General features: G+C 40.1%; 1 long non-coding RNA gene across 1 annotated transcript; it reads right to left on the reverse strand.

Moving 5' to 3' along the window:
* Positions 1-475: 475 nt before the first annotated feature.
* LOC308119283 lies at positions 476-4,659 on the reverse strand. The gene is made up of 4 exons (XR_013935941.1): positions 3,602-4,659; positions 2,501-3,326; positions 2,068-2,195; positions 476-1,906 (listed from the first exon to the last, which is right to left on the reverse strand). It is a non-coding gene; the product is annotated as an uncharacterized lncRNA (long non-coding RNA).
* Positions 4,660-14,715: the final 10,056 nt, after the last annotated feature.

Below are 14,715 nucleotides of genomic sequence, written 5' to 3' on the forward strand. Positions count from 1 at the left end.
AACTAAAACATATTGTTGCATACACTGGAACAACAACAAAGCACCAAGTCACTTAAGATGACGAGGCCTTTGAAAACTCCTTTTTAACAGGAAGTAACTTACAGAACCAGGCTCAGAGCTGACGGATATTTCCTGTTGGGGTTCGGGGATAGAGAGAGAGGGATGAACAGAGAGAGAGCAACACATTTTCATATGACAGCTCATCCACTCACTGCAGATCAGTGGTGGAGCCAGATCATGGCTAACAGACCTGGAACAATCAGGATGGGTCTGATTGTTTTGAAGCTGATATGAGATGTGTGAGTAAAGGTTTTATGAAATAATAAAATATGTCAGGTCACTGTAAATTAGCCGATGATACAGAGAATATCTATACCTATGAGTAAAGACCTATAGTCCACAGTTGGACCTCTGTTAGATTTTAATGTTCAGACCTGAAGGTGAATAAAGGGAGAGAACAGGAGAGGTTGTGTTTATGTCGCCTACTTGATGAAGCTTTATTGTTTTGATAAGATTCAACGAGTGACATTTTTTTCTCCGTTTGCTAAAAAACAAAACAACACAAAAGACAGAGAGCCGCTCTGCTCCTGACACAAGTTCAGCACCTTGGACAGTTCAGTGGACAATCCTCTTCATACAGAACAGCCATTGAAATGATAAAGTCAGACAAACTGAAAAGGTTTAACAAGCCAGCAGGTTGGATCTTCATCTCACTCCACTCATTTCTTATAGCATTCAGACCCCGCCAAGGTTTTTTATCTGAGTAGATTTGATCTGACAGACATGATGAGTAATAACAGCAGAAACTCCTGACAAAGTCATGCAGACATGATTTCTCTATTCACAGAGGGAAGTTAGTGTCTGGTCTCAGAATCACTGATTGATTTTTTCTTTGACATGTGAATGTGTAAGTTTCTCTCTTCTACACTTCAGTAGCAGCTCAGCTTCTCCCTCAGTCTCTGATTGGTCAGTAGTTTTGATGCTCTCAGACAGCTCACTGCTCTTTGAAATGATGAAAAAGTAAGTGGACACAAACAATTAAATAAACCTTGTTGAATTTCCATGTTTTCTGGAATAATTGGCCATGATTTATGATATAACCTGTACGTAAGGCTCAAGTGTAGAAAATTCAATTCAGTAATATTTATTTACCTGCTAAATAAATCTGACTTATAAGACTTACAAGTAGAGACTGTGTCAGCCTCTGTGACTGAATCTGGGATCTGGTTCCACATGAGAGGAGCCTGAAAGCTAAACGTTGTCTCATGTTCTATTTTGTGCTTTTTTAGTTTTTTCAAACGCATTTTGATTATTTAATCAATTTGTCCTTAAAAGATATGAAATGTAATTTATTTTGTGTGTGTGTGGTTTTAGTTTCAACCCTTCTGTTTGTATTTTCTTCTGACCTAAAGGTGGATTGAATCACAGTCAATGACCGATTATGACAGAGAACGTTGTGTACTTTTTATTTCAGTAAAGCTCATTAGTGAATCAAATTAAGCTTGTATGAAAACAAAGCCCAGCAGTGTGATGGAGTGGGGGTCCCTCTAGTGGAGAGTTGTCTTGTCTTTGCTCCAGAGGTTTTAGTACACAGTTGTACTGTTTCCTGTCACTGTGGGCTGCAGAGCACAGTAGTACACAGCAGAGTCAGACACTGCAGCAGAGGAGATCTCCAGATCTACACGTCTCTGTTCTTTGTTGATGTGAGCTGAGAAATCAGACAGAGTTGGATGAATTAATCCTCCCTCTGTGATGTAGAGCAGGAACTCTGGTCTGGATCTCTGGTATTGTCGGTACCACTGGATATTGTAGATGTCTCCTTCATATTTACAGCTCAGCTTGATGTTTCTTCCTTCTGCAACAACTTCTTCATTTTTCAGCTGTATGATGTTCATGGAGCCCATGTCTGTAAAATTATTCATTCTTGTCAGTTAATCTGATAGATTAAAACAGGAAGAGAGTCGACAAATGTATATTAAAACAAGAGAATTCTTCACTTGATCTGACCAAGCTGCAGCTATCAGATGACAACATATCTGCTCGGTCCAGGAAGTGAAGGACACTCACCTATAAAATGAAGACAAACACCAAGAAGCAGGTGGAGCTGCATGACTCTGCAGTGGCAGGAAAACAGTGAGCAGGTTCTCTGCTGCACCCAGTTTCTCCTCAAAATCAACCTGGTTCTGTTTGTAGCTCTGAGAACACAAAGCATCTCATTGGAGGAGCTGAACGATGGAGGGTGGAGCCATAGAAAAGCCTTTTTAAAGATCCTTTGTGGAGCAAAGTTCAGTTCAGTAATTCAGTCAGTGAGTCACAATTACTTATTGAGTAAAATCCGTTTCTAGAGTATTGATACCAACGGAACTTTTTCACATTACAACCACAAATGTAAATCTAGTTATTGGGAGTCCATGTGATAGAAAAACACAATATGCTAGAAATGTGTGAATTGGAGGGAAGTTTTTCACCTCACCCCCTCAAAAAAACAAAAAGTCAATACCTTGGAGAGCCACCTTTAGCAGCAAGTCTTTTGGGGAACGTCTCTACCTCTCTATCACTTGTACAGAATGGGACCCATCAGCAGAGGCTTTGTTAAGTTTGAATATTTTCATTGGTCACAGTGGCTCTACTCCTCAGTCAAATCTTGTTTTAAAGAGTTTCTATTTCCGTTCTGTAGATTTATGAGTATTTTTTTCAGTAGTTTTCTTACTTTTTCTAACAGAATTACAAACATTAATTGCATGAAACATGAAATACTGAAATTATTTGTATGGTAATAAGTTAAGCACTTTGTATTCATCCAAACTTATGACACATATGAAGCTCGGATCACATTTTATAATTAATATAGAAAACCTGTAAATTGTAATTCTTATAGTCGCTGTGTGTCATTAGTGAATCAAATGTAGCTTGTATGAAAACAAAGCCCAGCAGTGTGATGGAGTGGGGGTCCCTCTAGTGGAGAGTTGTCTTGTTTTTGCTCCAAAGTTTTTAGTACACAGTTGTGTTGTTTCCTGTCACTGTGGGCCTCAGAGCACAGTAGTACACAGCAGAGTCAGTCAGTTTAAGATTCTGGATCCTCAGTGAAACGGATTTCTCTTTGAGCTCGGCATCAAATCTTTCTTTAGGGAACTTTGGTGAGTTTTGCTCAGTTATCGTGTTTTGTTGTAAAATATATTCAGGAGAGCCGCTTCCTTCTTGTTTGTACCAGAACAAATATGGATTTGAGATAAATGTCTCAAAAGTACAATTCAGAGTAACTTTGTTTCCTTCAGTAGCAATAACATCTCCTGGTGGCTGCATCACTTTGTCTTCTCCTTTACACTCTGGAGAAGAAGAGAACATAAAGAGGAAGAGATGAATCAAGATGAAGAAGATTGAACAATCTGCAGTTTCAAACGTTTCTATTACACAGAGTTTATATGTTTTTCTCACTCCTCAATGTCACAGAGGAATCAAAGGTGTTTCTACAAGGTAACAAGCAGCAGCAGAAATGATGGACTGTGAGTTTCTGGATCCTGAACATTCAAAGTTCTTCATGTAGAGCTCAGTAATGTGTTCAAGTGTTTGAAGAGGAAACATGTTGAGTTTTGTATCTTACCAAAGAAAAGAGCAGCAAGAAGAATCCACAGCCAAAGTTCCATGTGTCCAACAAGGTTTCAATCAGCAGGAGAAAGTAGCTGATGTTCAACACTCAGTGTGACAATAGTTGTCTTCACAGCAGCACTTCTTATTGACACAATGGTTGAACACAGTGCAGAAGTAGTGCAGCACCTACTTGATAATGTGGCCCTCTAGTGGAGCTCCAAAGTTGACTTGAACACTGTGAAAAAAGTCTTCCAGCAGCTTGTCAGAGTCACTAACAGACTTTAGCAGCTTTTTCACTCATTCAGAGGAGGGGAGCTCAGATGGATTTACTGATTGGAATCCAAAGATTTGAGGAGAAAATCAGAAGATACAGAAGCCTACTTCAGAAATGTGAGGTTTGCTATGAGGGAAAGGAACAACCTGGATCAGGTCTACATCAAGATTCCAGATTCCAGAGAGTCACATATCTGCTGTGTTCTCCTACATCAACTTCTGCTCTGACAATGTCGCCTCAATAAAGACTGTTAAAGCGTTCCTAAACCAGAAGCAGTGGTTTAACAGCGAGGTGCGTAACCTGCTGAGAGCGCAGGAGGCTGGATTCAAGTCAGGAGATCAGCAGGTTTACAAAGAGGCACGGCGGTCTGCAGGAAGGAATCAATGTGAACAAGTGTAAATACAAACAGAACATGTGGCAGGAGGTCAACAGACTCACCGGCTGCTGGGACGGCCAGACGACAGCAGACTCCACAGGAAGCACTTTATGGGACAATCTGAACCAGTTCTCCACTGGTTTTGACCAATGCAACGGACAGGCCTACACCTTCACTGCTGTTACAGAGAGGGAGAACACTACATCCAGCTGCAGCAGGTCAGCCACCCTGTGCTGAGTCAACATGAGGAAAGTATCTGGTCCACATGGTGTAAAAAAGCTAGCAGAGGTTTTTAACCACCATCTTTCACCTCTGGCTTCTACAATCTGCAGTCTCCATCTGCCTTAAGACAGTCACCATCGTCCCTGTGCCAAGAACACAGTGATCTGCCCTGTTGCTCTAACTCCCATCATCACCAAGTGATTGGAAAGACTCATATCATCTCATATTAAGGCTGCTGTCGCTTCTGACCTCGATCCTCACCAGTGTGTAAACATGGGAAGCAGGTCATCGGAAGAAGCCTTCATCACATCTCTCCACACAGCCCTCACACACCTGGAAGGAAGCAACACCCATGTGAGGATGCTGTTTGTGGGTTTCAGCTTTACAGTCAATACAGTTCTCCCTCACAAACTGGTTATAAAGTTGAGCAATCTTTGGTTAGGCAGCTCACTGTGCTCCTGGATTTAGACTCCCTCAGCAACAAATCCCAAAACCAGATGATCCACCGGGCGGTGACCTCCGTTGTGTTTAAGGCAGGTCGGTGGAGAGGGTCTGGTCGGTCATTAACGACTGTTGGATGCATGCTGGGACTTTCTCGCTGTCATTCTATTCTCAACACCGTCTTTCAAGACCGCCACAGCAAATCTGGATATGAACAAGTGTGCATGCGTGGTTTACAGAACTTCTTCTTTGTCAACAAATACACATTTAATTATTGTATTTTACAGAATGTTTTAACCTGCGATCACATGTTTCTAATAAATGTACACTGTAAAAACTGTTGCTTAGATCCAACATAAAAAAAATAAGGTAACATTTTCCAAGCAATTTTTAGTAGTTTAGTGAACTTCTTGTTTTTTTGATTCCAGAAAACTTAATTTTTTTAATTTTTCTGTATTAATTTTTATTCGGATAGCCTTCAAGAAAAAGCAAAAAAAATGCGTTTCACGAACTTAAAAAACAGTCATTTGTCAAGTACATCATACTTAATTAAATAAAGTTAAATGTACATGTATATATTTAGAAATTGATTTGGATGAATTTATGCACTCAATCTTATTGATTTTTTTAAAAATTATTTTGCTTGTTTTGAAAGTCTAAATTACTTGATAAAATTAGTAAGAAATACCTAATAAAATGTTATATTTATGAAAGAGGCATTTGTGTCCAACATTTGTATTTTATTAAGCATTTTTGGAACTTCACAGTTGACTTAAAATACAATGAAACAAAAAAACGTCAGAGTAACCCTTGACTGCATCTTTAAAGTGCTGAATACAACACCTGAGTGTCTTAAGCAGATGTAACAAAGTGCATAACACATATATATATATATATTTTATATAGGATTCATGATAATATTTTAACAATTTTAACAACATGTAACATTTAAATTCTGACCTGCAGCTGATAAAACCTTGAAGGGATCCTCCACTGTTTTTACAAAACAGGCCTAGAATCTGAGAAATGTACTTAATAGAAGATATATGGCTAACAAATGCATGACTATGCAGGATATTCTGTTTATTAACTTTTAAAAATGGGAATAGTTTACTATTTTAAAACCTTTATTCCACATCTTAAAATCCCATGATATAAGACATCACAGCCCCATTTGCCTGTTACATCCCATTGCTTTCTATAGGAGTGAAGCATTCAAGCCTGATTTTTAAATAATTTAGCAGCTTTTTTAGTCAAAATGCCAACTTGCGCCTCTTTTGGTTGTAAAACAGAAGAAAAGCTCTGTGCATAGCCGACGCGCTCTGATGCGCTCATTATTTTTTATCATCTTTCGGTAAACAAGAGGTTTACATTGACATCTTTAACTTTTGCTGATTTTTAAGAGCAACCAAAAGCAGCACACATTGGCATTTTAACTGAAAAAGCTGCTAAATTACGTGTTTTGTTAGCCATAGATCTTCTAAAATCACATGTCTAAAATTTTAGGCAACATTTGTATAAAACAGTTAAGGATCCCCATAACAGTGAAAACATTTATTAGAAACTAGAAACTCAACATTGAACAGGAACTAAAACATTCGTTGGTGGACTCACTGGCTTAGGCAAGAAGCTTGTTTTTGAGCGTCATGAATTTGGCAGTTGGTTTTGGGCGCAGCGTGTCTAGTCCAGCAAAAAGTCTTTGGAAGACCTCAAATGTCTTTGACAGTTTAGATGGATACTCCAGATTTAGGGCATATGTTAAGCCGAGGAGTAGGCAGCATGCTCTTGCAAGAGTTTCAAGACCAGTAAGCACTGGGACACCCTCGATGATGATACCAGCAGCATCTGGCTCCTGGCAAGGTAGATCCTCACGCTTTCAGTTTTTAGTTCCTCGTGTACACTTTTCTCTGCTGTTCCCTGTATGACATAGAAATAGAACACAATAAGGATGAAATGTCAAATTTGTTAAAATAATGAAGAAAAAAAAAATCATCATTTATGAACATGTTAAAAGAGTAGAAAGCGGCCAGAGACCCGCTTTTAAAGGAGACATATCATGCTTTTAAATCCTTCCTTTTTACATATAAATCATACAGTTGTGGTCTATATAAAGCGGAACTGCAATGCTTGGGTCTGAATTCCTCATTATTAGAGCTCCACAGGCCCCTTTTCTACCCCTTTTCTGATGTGCTTCTGAGAGCAACTCGTTTTGGGGCGGTCTCTTCAAATGCAAATGAGACACTTCATACCCCGCCTCCTCTCCAGGTTGCAGCGGTGACACTCGGTTCAACTCCACCCTGTTCGGCCATCTTTGTAGTTTGATAGAACAGATACAATTATCTAGCGGCGCAGAAACTTTATATTCACACATTATTTACAAAATGTCAACAACGGAAGATTTGTCCATCCAGCCATACATGTTGGAGCCAGAGTCGGACCCGGCGGAGCGAGATGAAAATGACGATGATGCACCTACAGAACAACGTCTTCATATGGATGTAACGCAATGGTGTGTTACTATATTTACACTAACTTCTCCATCCATGCCCACTACTACAATACTGCCTGTATTACAACAACTATTTAACACAGAAGTTACATTATAATCTAAAACGAGCACACAGCGCTAACATATGAAGACGGTGCAACTGCTAATGCTAACAAAACAATGACAGGGACGTCTTATCATCACACTTTTTAGCGTTATATACAGCTTACCGAAGTGCTCTGTTCGTCGTCTCCATAGATAGAAGGAACTGACCGCTCAATCAGACGAAGTCTTTCGGCAAATCCTTCTTTATACTGGCGGAGGTTACTGAAGCAGTCGTCCTTAAAGTGCTTCGCGCACACAAAAATGACCTTACCCACAGATGTGGGTACATTTCTGTGAAAAATAAAACTCAACCAGGCACTTCGAAAAGGTTCTGATGCTGGGAGACGGTGTAACGAAGCTTGTGGGTTACTACATCCAACAACCGAACATTTCCACTTATCCTCTCGTAACTTCGGTTGGACTACAAAATCGCAGCGAGAAACAAAAATGGCGGATTGCTGGAAAGTGTCGATGTCCTAATTTGGCAGTTCCGCTGCGAATACTGTGACGTCATTGTTCAAAAAACGTAATAGAGAATAGAAAAATCGAAACAGATAGCAAAATATGAGCAAAACAGAATATAAAGATATCAACGGAGCACCTGAAGAGACTACTTTGAACTTTTCTGTACTTCTAAACACTCTAAATATACAACAAAATGCATTTAAGGGCTAAAAAAGTGGATTTAGCATGATATGTCCCCTTTAAAGAGTAAAATTCAAGCACTTTTCCAGCACTTTCAAGATAAAATTTTAACTTTTTCGAGGAAGCCGAAGCTTTAAATAGACTATATAATTATACATTTATACTGTATGAGAAATAACAGGGCTTGCTAAGTAAGCCCAAACACATTTTATCCTTACACCGGGAGCAACACTCAGATAAAAAAATAAAAAAATTCAAATTGAAACCTTGAAAACGTTATATTGAAAATCATGCATTTTCCAGACTTTTAAGGCTCTGTACAAACCCTATGTGATTCATGAAGGGAAAAGTTGTGGCAGATGAGCTCTGCATGGTTTTATGAATCGGAATTTTGTTTTTGGAATAGCACATTTTCAGATTTTTGACTCATACTTTTAGTGTTCTTCTTCTTTATAGTTTTATGGCAGTTGGCAATTTTAGTATAGATCCTACTTAATGTTTTTATAAATGACACCCCTATTCCTTTGCAGGTCAACATATTACACTGACTTCCTTTTCTCTCCTTTTTACAAAAAATTGGATAAAAGTGTGTGTAAACTGAACTGATTGAGGTCAGAAACTCAGATAATCTGATATGACTGAATGACTGGCTTCAGTCCTGACCTGAAACAATACTTACTTTGAAGTCAGAGATGAGCTCCTCAACACTCTCTCCCATGTACTCAATGAGACATCTCAGGATGACATCTCTCTTCCTTGCAACTGAAGTCATTGGATCCTAGAGTTAGAAATGAATAATTAAAAAAAAGTCATTGTATTATTATGTTACTGTAACTTTTTCTTCATACACTCTTGCGTTATACCTGTATCAGTTCCAACAACATGTTCTTGATGCGCTGACCCTCGGCTCCTCCCTTGGCATTGAAAAGCTGCAGGAGCTTTGGAGAGTACCTGTCCAGCTGCAAATGTTGACTCTAGCGGAACTACAGTGCACCTATGAAACTCCTCATTGATCTGAAAGACAGCAAGTGTATGGGACTTTCAGGAGGTGTAAACAGCCTTTGCATTTTATGCCATCAATATTATTTTTAATAAATGTAGGTTTGGAAACAAAAATTTTTTTGAAATTATATACCTGGAATGGTTCGAAGAGGGCAGGCCACCACTCCTGGGGAATGCGGAACCACTTCCATTCTTCTGGAGCTGGATGTTTTGGCCATCATGGACTTTATGCTCTTGACATTGTCCTTTTTCTTGATGGCTTCAATGAGCTCAAGCCTCACATTCTCAAGGGTATCGTCAGTTTCACCAGCTGGGTGCGAAGGAAGAAAATGTACTTCTTTTTATGAGATTTTAGGAGAATTGTAGCCTGAATTTTATTCTGCTTCATTACCCCCCGCCCGCCGCAGCAGATTAGCTCGCATGCTAGCATTAGCCCTGAGCACATGGACGTTAGCTGGTACTTCGACAATGCCAGCAGAAAAATGAATATCAGTATCAGAACAAAATGATTATAATCCCATTGGAAAACTATCAGGAAGACAACATGTATTGAAAACGTGAAGTAAATACTGCATTTGTCTCAGAAATGAACATTGTAAGGTTACTATACCGCATTGTGGCCTACAACACTGCAAAACATAGTGGGGGAACAAGCCATGCTTCTGTATTAAAGTTGGGATTACATATTGAAGCACACTCATGTTTATCCAGCTAAAACCTCATTTAGAGAAATAAAAATGGTTACTTACATGTCTGCCGTGATGTGTTGCCGTGTCAGTCCAACTGAAAGTCAAATTGCTGCAGAGAGGCATGTCCAGACAAGTTCACCCTCCAGTGGGCGGGTCAGAAAGTTTTAGGTTTAGTAAACCCTCAAAAATTTAGTTTGTTCAATCATTTTTTATGAGAAGTTGAGTAAAATCAATTTTAAGATATAAAATTATAAGTTGGGTAAATATTCACACTTATTACTTATCTGAAACTTTCCAAAATGCCCCAAAAAAAGAAATAGATTTATTGGCGCATCCATGCTTTATAAAATTAAGTAATACTAACTACAGCACTGAGTGTACTCGCACACTGTGCGTCTATTGGGAACTGTACAGTAACACTACACAGTCAATAAAACACTACAGACGCAAGGAAACACTACAAACTAGAACGGGCACTCCGTACAGTGCATACCTTTGCCAATGTCACATTTGTCACCATGGAAACCAATGGATTACAAGTTATTTGAGTCATCTCACCACTCCTTTCATCATTTGGGCAAAAAATGAAAAATATTGTGAGGCTATTTTTTCTTTCTTTTTAATTATTTATTTGAGGAGCATATCAACAAACACAAGCCACAAAAGAAAAAAGGAATACGAAATTGATACTCAAAAGGAGTAGGTAGAAATTCATTGAACTTATAAAAGTCCTACCCTTCGTCACCCAGTATAATATAAATTGCAGGTTACAGACATCTGGTTCACGGTGGTATAAAATAATACAAAATAAAATAAAATCTAGAAAAAACTGAAGTGAATTGCATAAAGGATGTTCTGTTTAGTGTCTTCCAGAAGAAAATGAAAATATAAATGAAAGGTATTTTACCATTTAAGAATGTGCACATATGGAATTAAAAGCCCAGAGTATTATTTACAAATACTGAAATACTTCGACTGAGCTCCTCAGGAAGTAATTTTAGGAAGCTTTCTGAACTTGACCACATTTCTACAGGCTTTGATATCAAATGGTAAATGGACATCACTTATATAGCGCCTTACAGCTGTGTGAGCAGCCCCAAAGCGCTTTACATCGTTCATCACATTCACCCATTCACACACACATTCACACACCAAAGGAGGCTGCAGCCATGCAAGGCACTGTCACTCCAATGGGAGCCTCCAGACAATTCTCTAAGTCCACTCCACATCTGGTGACACACATGTTTTTCAAGTTGTTTGGGAGTACTGCTTTTTTAAGGTACATTTTTTTCTCTCAGGTTGGAATTCCTTGCTCTTCTTTTTTTTTATGTTTTTATGTTTTATTTTTAGGTTTTTCGTGGAAGAACATTTAGTTTCACTTTAAAAAGAAGTGTATTTTTTTAATTGTATCAGGTCCCTGAATTTTAATGTTTTTGTTTGGAGAACAGAGCATTTGTATGTTCATGACGCTATATGGAGAATTCTTACTGGTTTTTCTGTATTTTACATAATACTATGGTGTTACTTTTATATGAATTGAAACGTCTTTCCTGGGCATTACACCGATGTCTTGTCTAGATGTCATATGAAAACAACATAAGTGGACGTCGATGAAAAATAAATAAAATGTGATTTCATTGACATCCTTTGATGTTTATGGAAAAAAATAAACTCCACCAGGAATTGGAGCCAAACTTCCTGCAGCTGACAGTTGTAACCAGTGAAGCAGCGTACCACACCTTGTAACTTCTCTTAGCTTGTATTAGTGAGCTCAGTGTTTGATGAGCAGCTGGAACCACAGTGACTCTGATCAAACAGGAAGTAGCAGAATCCATCTGATATGAAGCTGTGGGCTGAATCCCACTTCCCTCCTCTTTGAAGATGTTGGGGTTTATGGTTGGTTATTAGCATATAATTACTGTAAGTAATAGATTACTAAAAGTAATAAATCACTGGAAGTAATTTATGAAAAATTGAAATTATTAATGGAAGTAAACGGTCATTTACTCATTAACAACTCTTAAAGTAATTGAATAATTACTTTAAAAACAAAAAAAAAGAAAAATTATCAAAAATAATTTTTAATAAAAAAATTATTAATTTGCATAAATTTGTTATTTATGTAGTAATAATAAATCGGGGCACCACCAGATAAACTGGAAATAGCTAATACCAAAATATCAGTCTCGTTTGTAAAAAGTTTATTTAAGTTAGTTAATATTTCTGCATAAAATATAACAATCTTAAATAGATTGGAAGGTGTGAGATCCGAGCACAGACTGTTACAAACCAGTGAATTGTCAACAATAAATACACAATAATCACCAAGAAGCGTACAGTTCAGCTAACAGGCGTTTATTAATAAAAATGTATTAATTCATAAATAATTTGGAAATCATATCATAAATCAACACATTCAAATAGCAAACGACATCTAACACGGAGATCTAATCTATTAAACAGCAAACACTATGTACAAAGAGTGTGTGTGTGTGTGTGTGTGTGTGTGTGTGTGTGTGTGTGTGTGTGTGTGTGTGTGTGTGCGTGCGTGACGAGGGGGTGTGATGACTCGCTCTTTCTGGGGACGCGGCGGTTGCTTAGCGGCCAGATAAACAAGACGTCCGTCGAGCGCGCGTGCGCGAGGGCGGTCTCGGAGCGAGTTAGTCTACCGAGGGCGTAACGAACGGGCGGTTCCGTTGGCCCGGTTCTGAGCACCTAAGTGGAGGTCGGGACCGGCAGTCAGGGCTCTTGTGATCACGGTAGATCTGCTCTTGCAGCAGCTAACAGATAGGTGTTACATGCAGTGGTGTGTGTGAGACCTTATCTTGATCAGGTAAGGGGGGCGCATTGCTGCGAGAAGATCTGGGTTAGTGGAGAGGGAGAGATGAGAGAGGATGAAGACAAGAGAAAGACAGAGAATTCTGCGTGGCTCGGTTCTGAACCCTGGTTCCTCCACACAGAGTTCCCAGTGGGCCTGGACCTCTGGTTCTGAGGTGGAAAACCAGCGTTCTGGACTTAGTGCGCGTGAAGAGGGTGAGCAGCACCAAGTTCCTGGGTGTGCACATCTCTGAAGACCTGACCTGGACTCACAACTCCACATCACTGTATAAGAAATCTAATCAGCGCCTCTACTTCCTCCGCAAACTGCGAAGAGCAAGAGCCCCGCCCTCCATTATGCTCCCCTTCTACAGAGGCACCATTGAGAGCATTCTGTCCAGCTGCATCACCGTGTGGTACGGCGCCTCCACAGTGTCCTGCCGTAAGACTCTGCAGCGCATCGTGAGAGCAGCGGAGAAGATCATTGGTGTCTCTCTTCCCCCCCTTCTGGACATCTACAACTCCCGTCTCACCCGCAAATCCATCAGGATTGCAGGCGACCCCACCCACCCGTCTTACAGCCTCTTCAGCCTGCTGCCATCCGGGAGGAGACTGCAGAGTCTCCGAGCTCGAACCAGCAGGCTCAAGGACAGCTTTTTCCCCCAAGCAGTCAGGAGACTCAACTCACTCCCTGCTCTCCCCCCCATTCCCACAATCACTACACTCACTGCCAACCTGCCAACTTGAATCTGTTTTCGCACTGTTGTATAGATTGTATAGATTGTATAGACTGTATAGTATTCTATTCCTGTTATTTTGTTTTCTTTTACTTTATTTACTCTTAAATTGTTTGCACTTTTGCACTGATGGGGAGGACTGCAATTTCATTTGTGCTGCATGGCAACATGCAGCATATCTGACAAATAAACTTTTTGAACTTTTGAACTTTGAACTTTTGAATGCGCATACACAAACAACATGAAAGGCTGCTGCCTTCTGAGCGGCACATGGAAACACATTGCATTTTCAACAGAACATCATTCTAACTATTCTCTGCCCAGACAAACGCTCTCACCCTGATAGTTCTTTGGTTCTGGACAGCACCGTCCGTGGTGCTGTTGGTTCTGGGAGGCGGTGGTAACTGGTTTTTACCGGGTCTTAATTTCAGCATCCTGAAATTCAGAGGCCTGGCTCCAGCTGCAGGAGTGCAACTGAGAGGATGATCTTGGGAGGAGACGACACTGGCTCTGGTCTCCAGAATCTCCCAAAAACAGGAAAAATAGCGGAAAACAGAAGATGTAGTCCAAACTGGGTCCTGCTCGTCCAGCAGGCTGGCGTTAGTTCCGTCTCTTTGTTTCTGCTTGGTGCTCTCTTTAGCATTCTGATGAGGGAAAAAGATGTCTCTCCCTCCATGGCTAGTTGAGAATGGCCGAGAGCTTTGATGGAACGTGAGTCCCACCAACTTTGGATTTGGACCCCTGCTGTGTTCGGGTCGGATTCAGGCGTCCTCATTGGCCACTTCCGGGGTCTGGCTCGCTCCCCTGCTGTTTTATGGCCTATCCATTGTTGTGGTGTTTTCCTTCGGGGGAGCAAGTTGGAGAAACAGCTCACTGAAGCTCTGGAGGAGTTCATGGATCTACAGCCCCCGACAAAGAGGAGTCCCATATCTGTGTTCAGCTTTTTGTACAGCCTCTTCTACACTTTGGATCACTGTGTCTCAGAGCACAGTAGTAGAGAGCTGAGTCTGCCAGGGTTAGCTTTGTAATGCTCAGTGTCGTTGATGTGTCTGATGTTTGGGATCCATATCGACTGTCAGGAATATATTGTCTTTTTTCCTTTTTGGCTCCTTTCCAGAGTATAAACTGAGGAGCCTGAAGGTCTGAATGATGTTTGTACCAGTAAAGATAAACACCAGAATCATCAGTCTGATAGTGACATGTGAGTGTGACAGATTGTCCTTCTCTTCCACTGACTTCTTGTTGTACAGGAGAGATTGTGTCTGCAGCTGTTAGTCCTGGAAAAAGTGGAGAAAATGAAGCCATTAGATGAACATTGTCCATGAGGCTGA

This window comes from Lipophrys pholis, assembly GCF_963383615.2.
Source record: "Lipophrys pholis genome assembly, chromosome: 1".
Taxonomy (NCBI): domain Eukaryota; kingdom Metazoa; phylum Chordata; class Actinopteri; order Blenniiformes; family Blenniidae; genus Lipophrys; species Lipophrys pholis.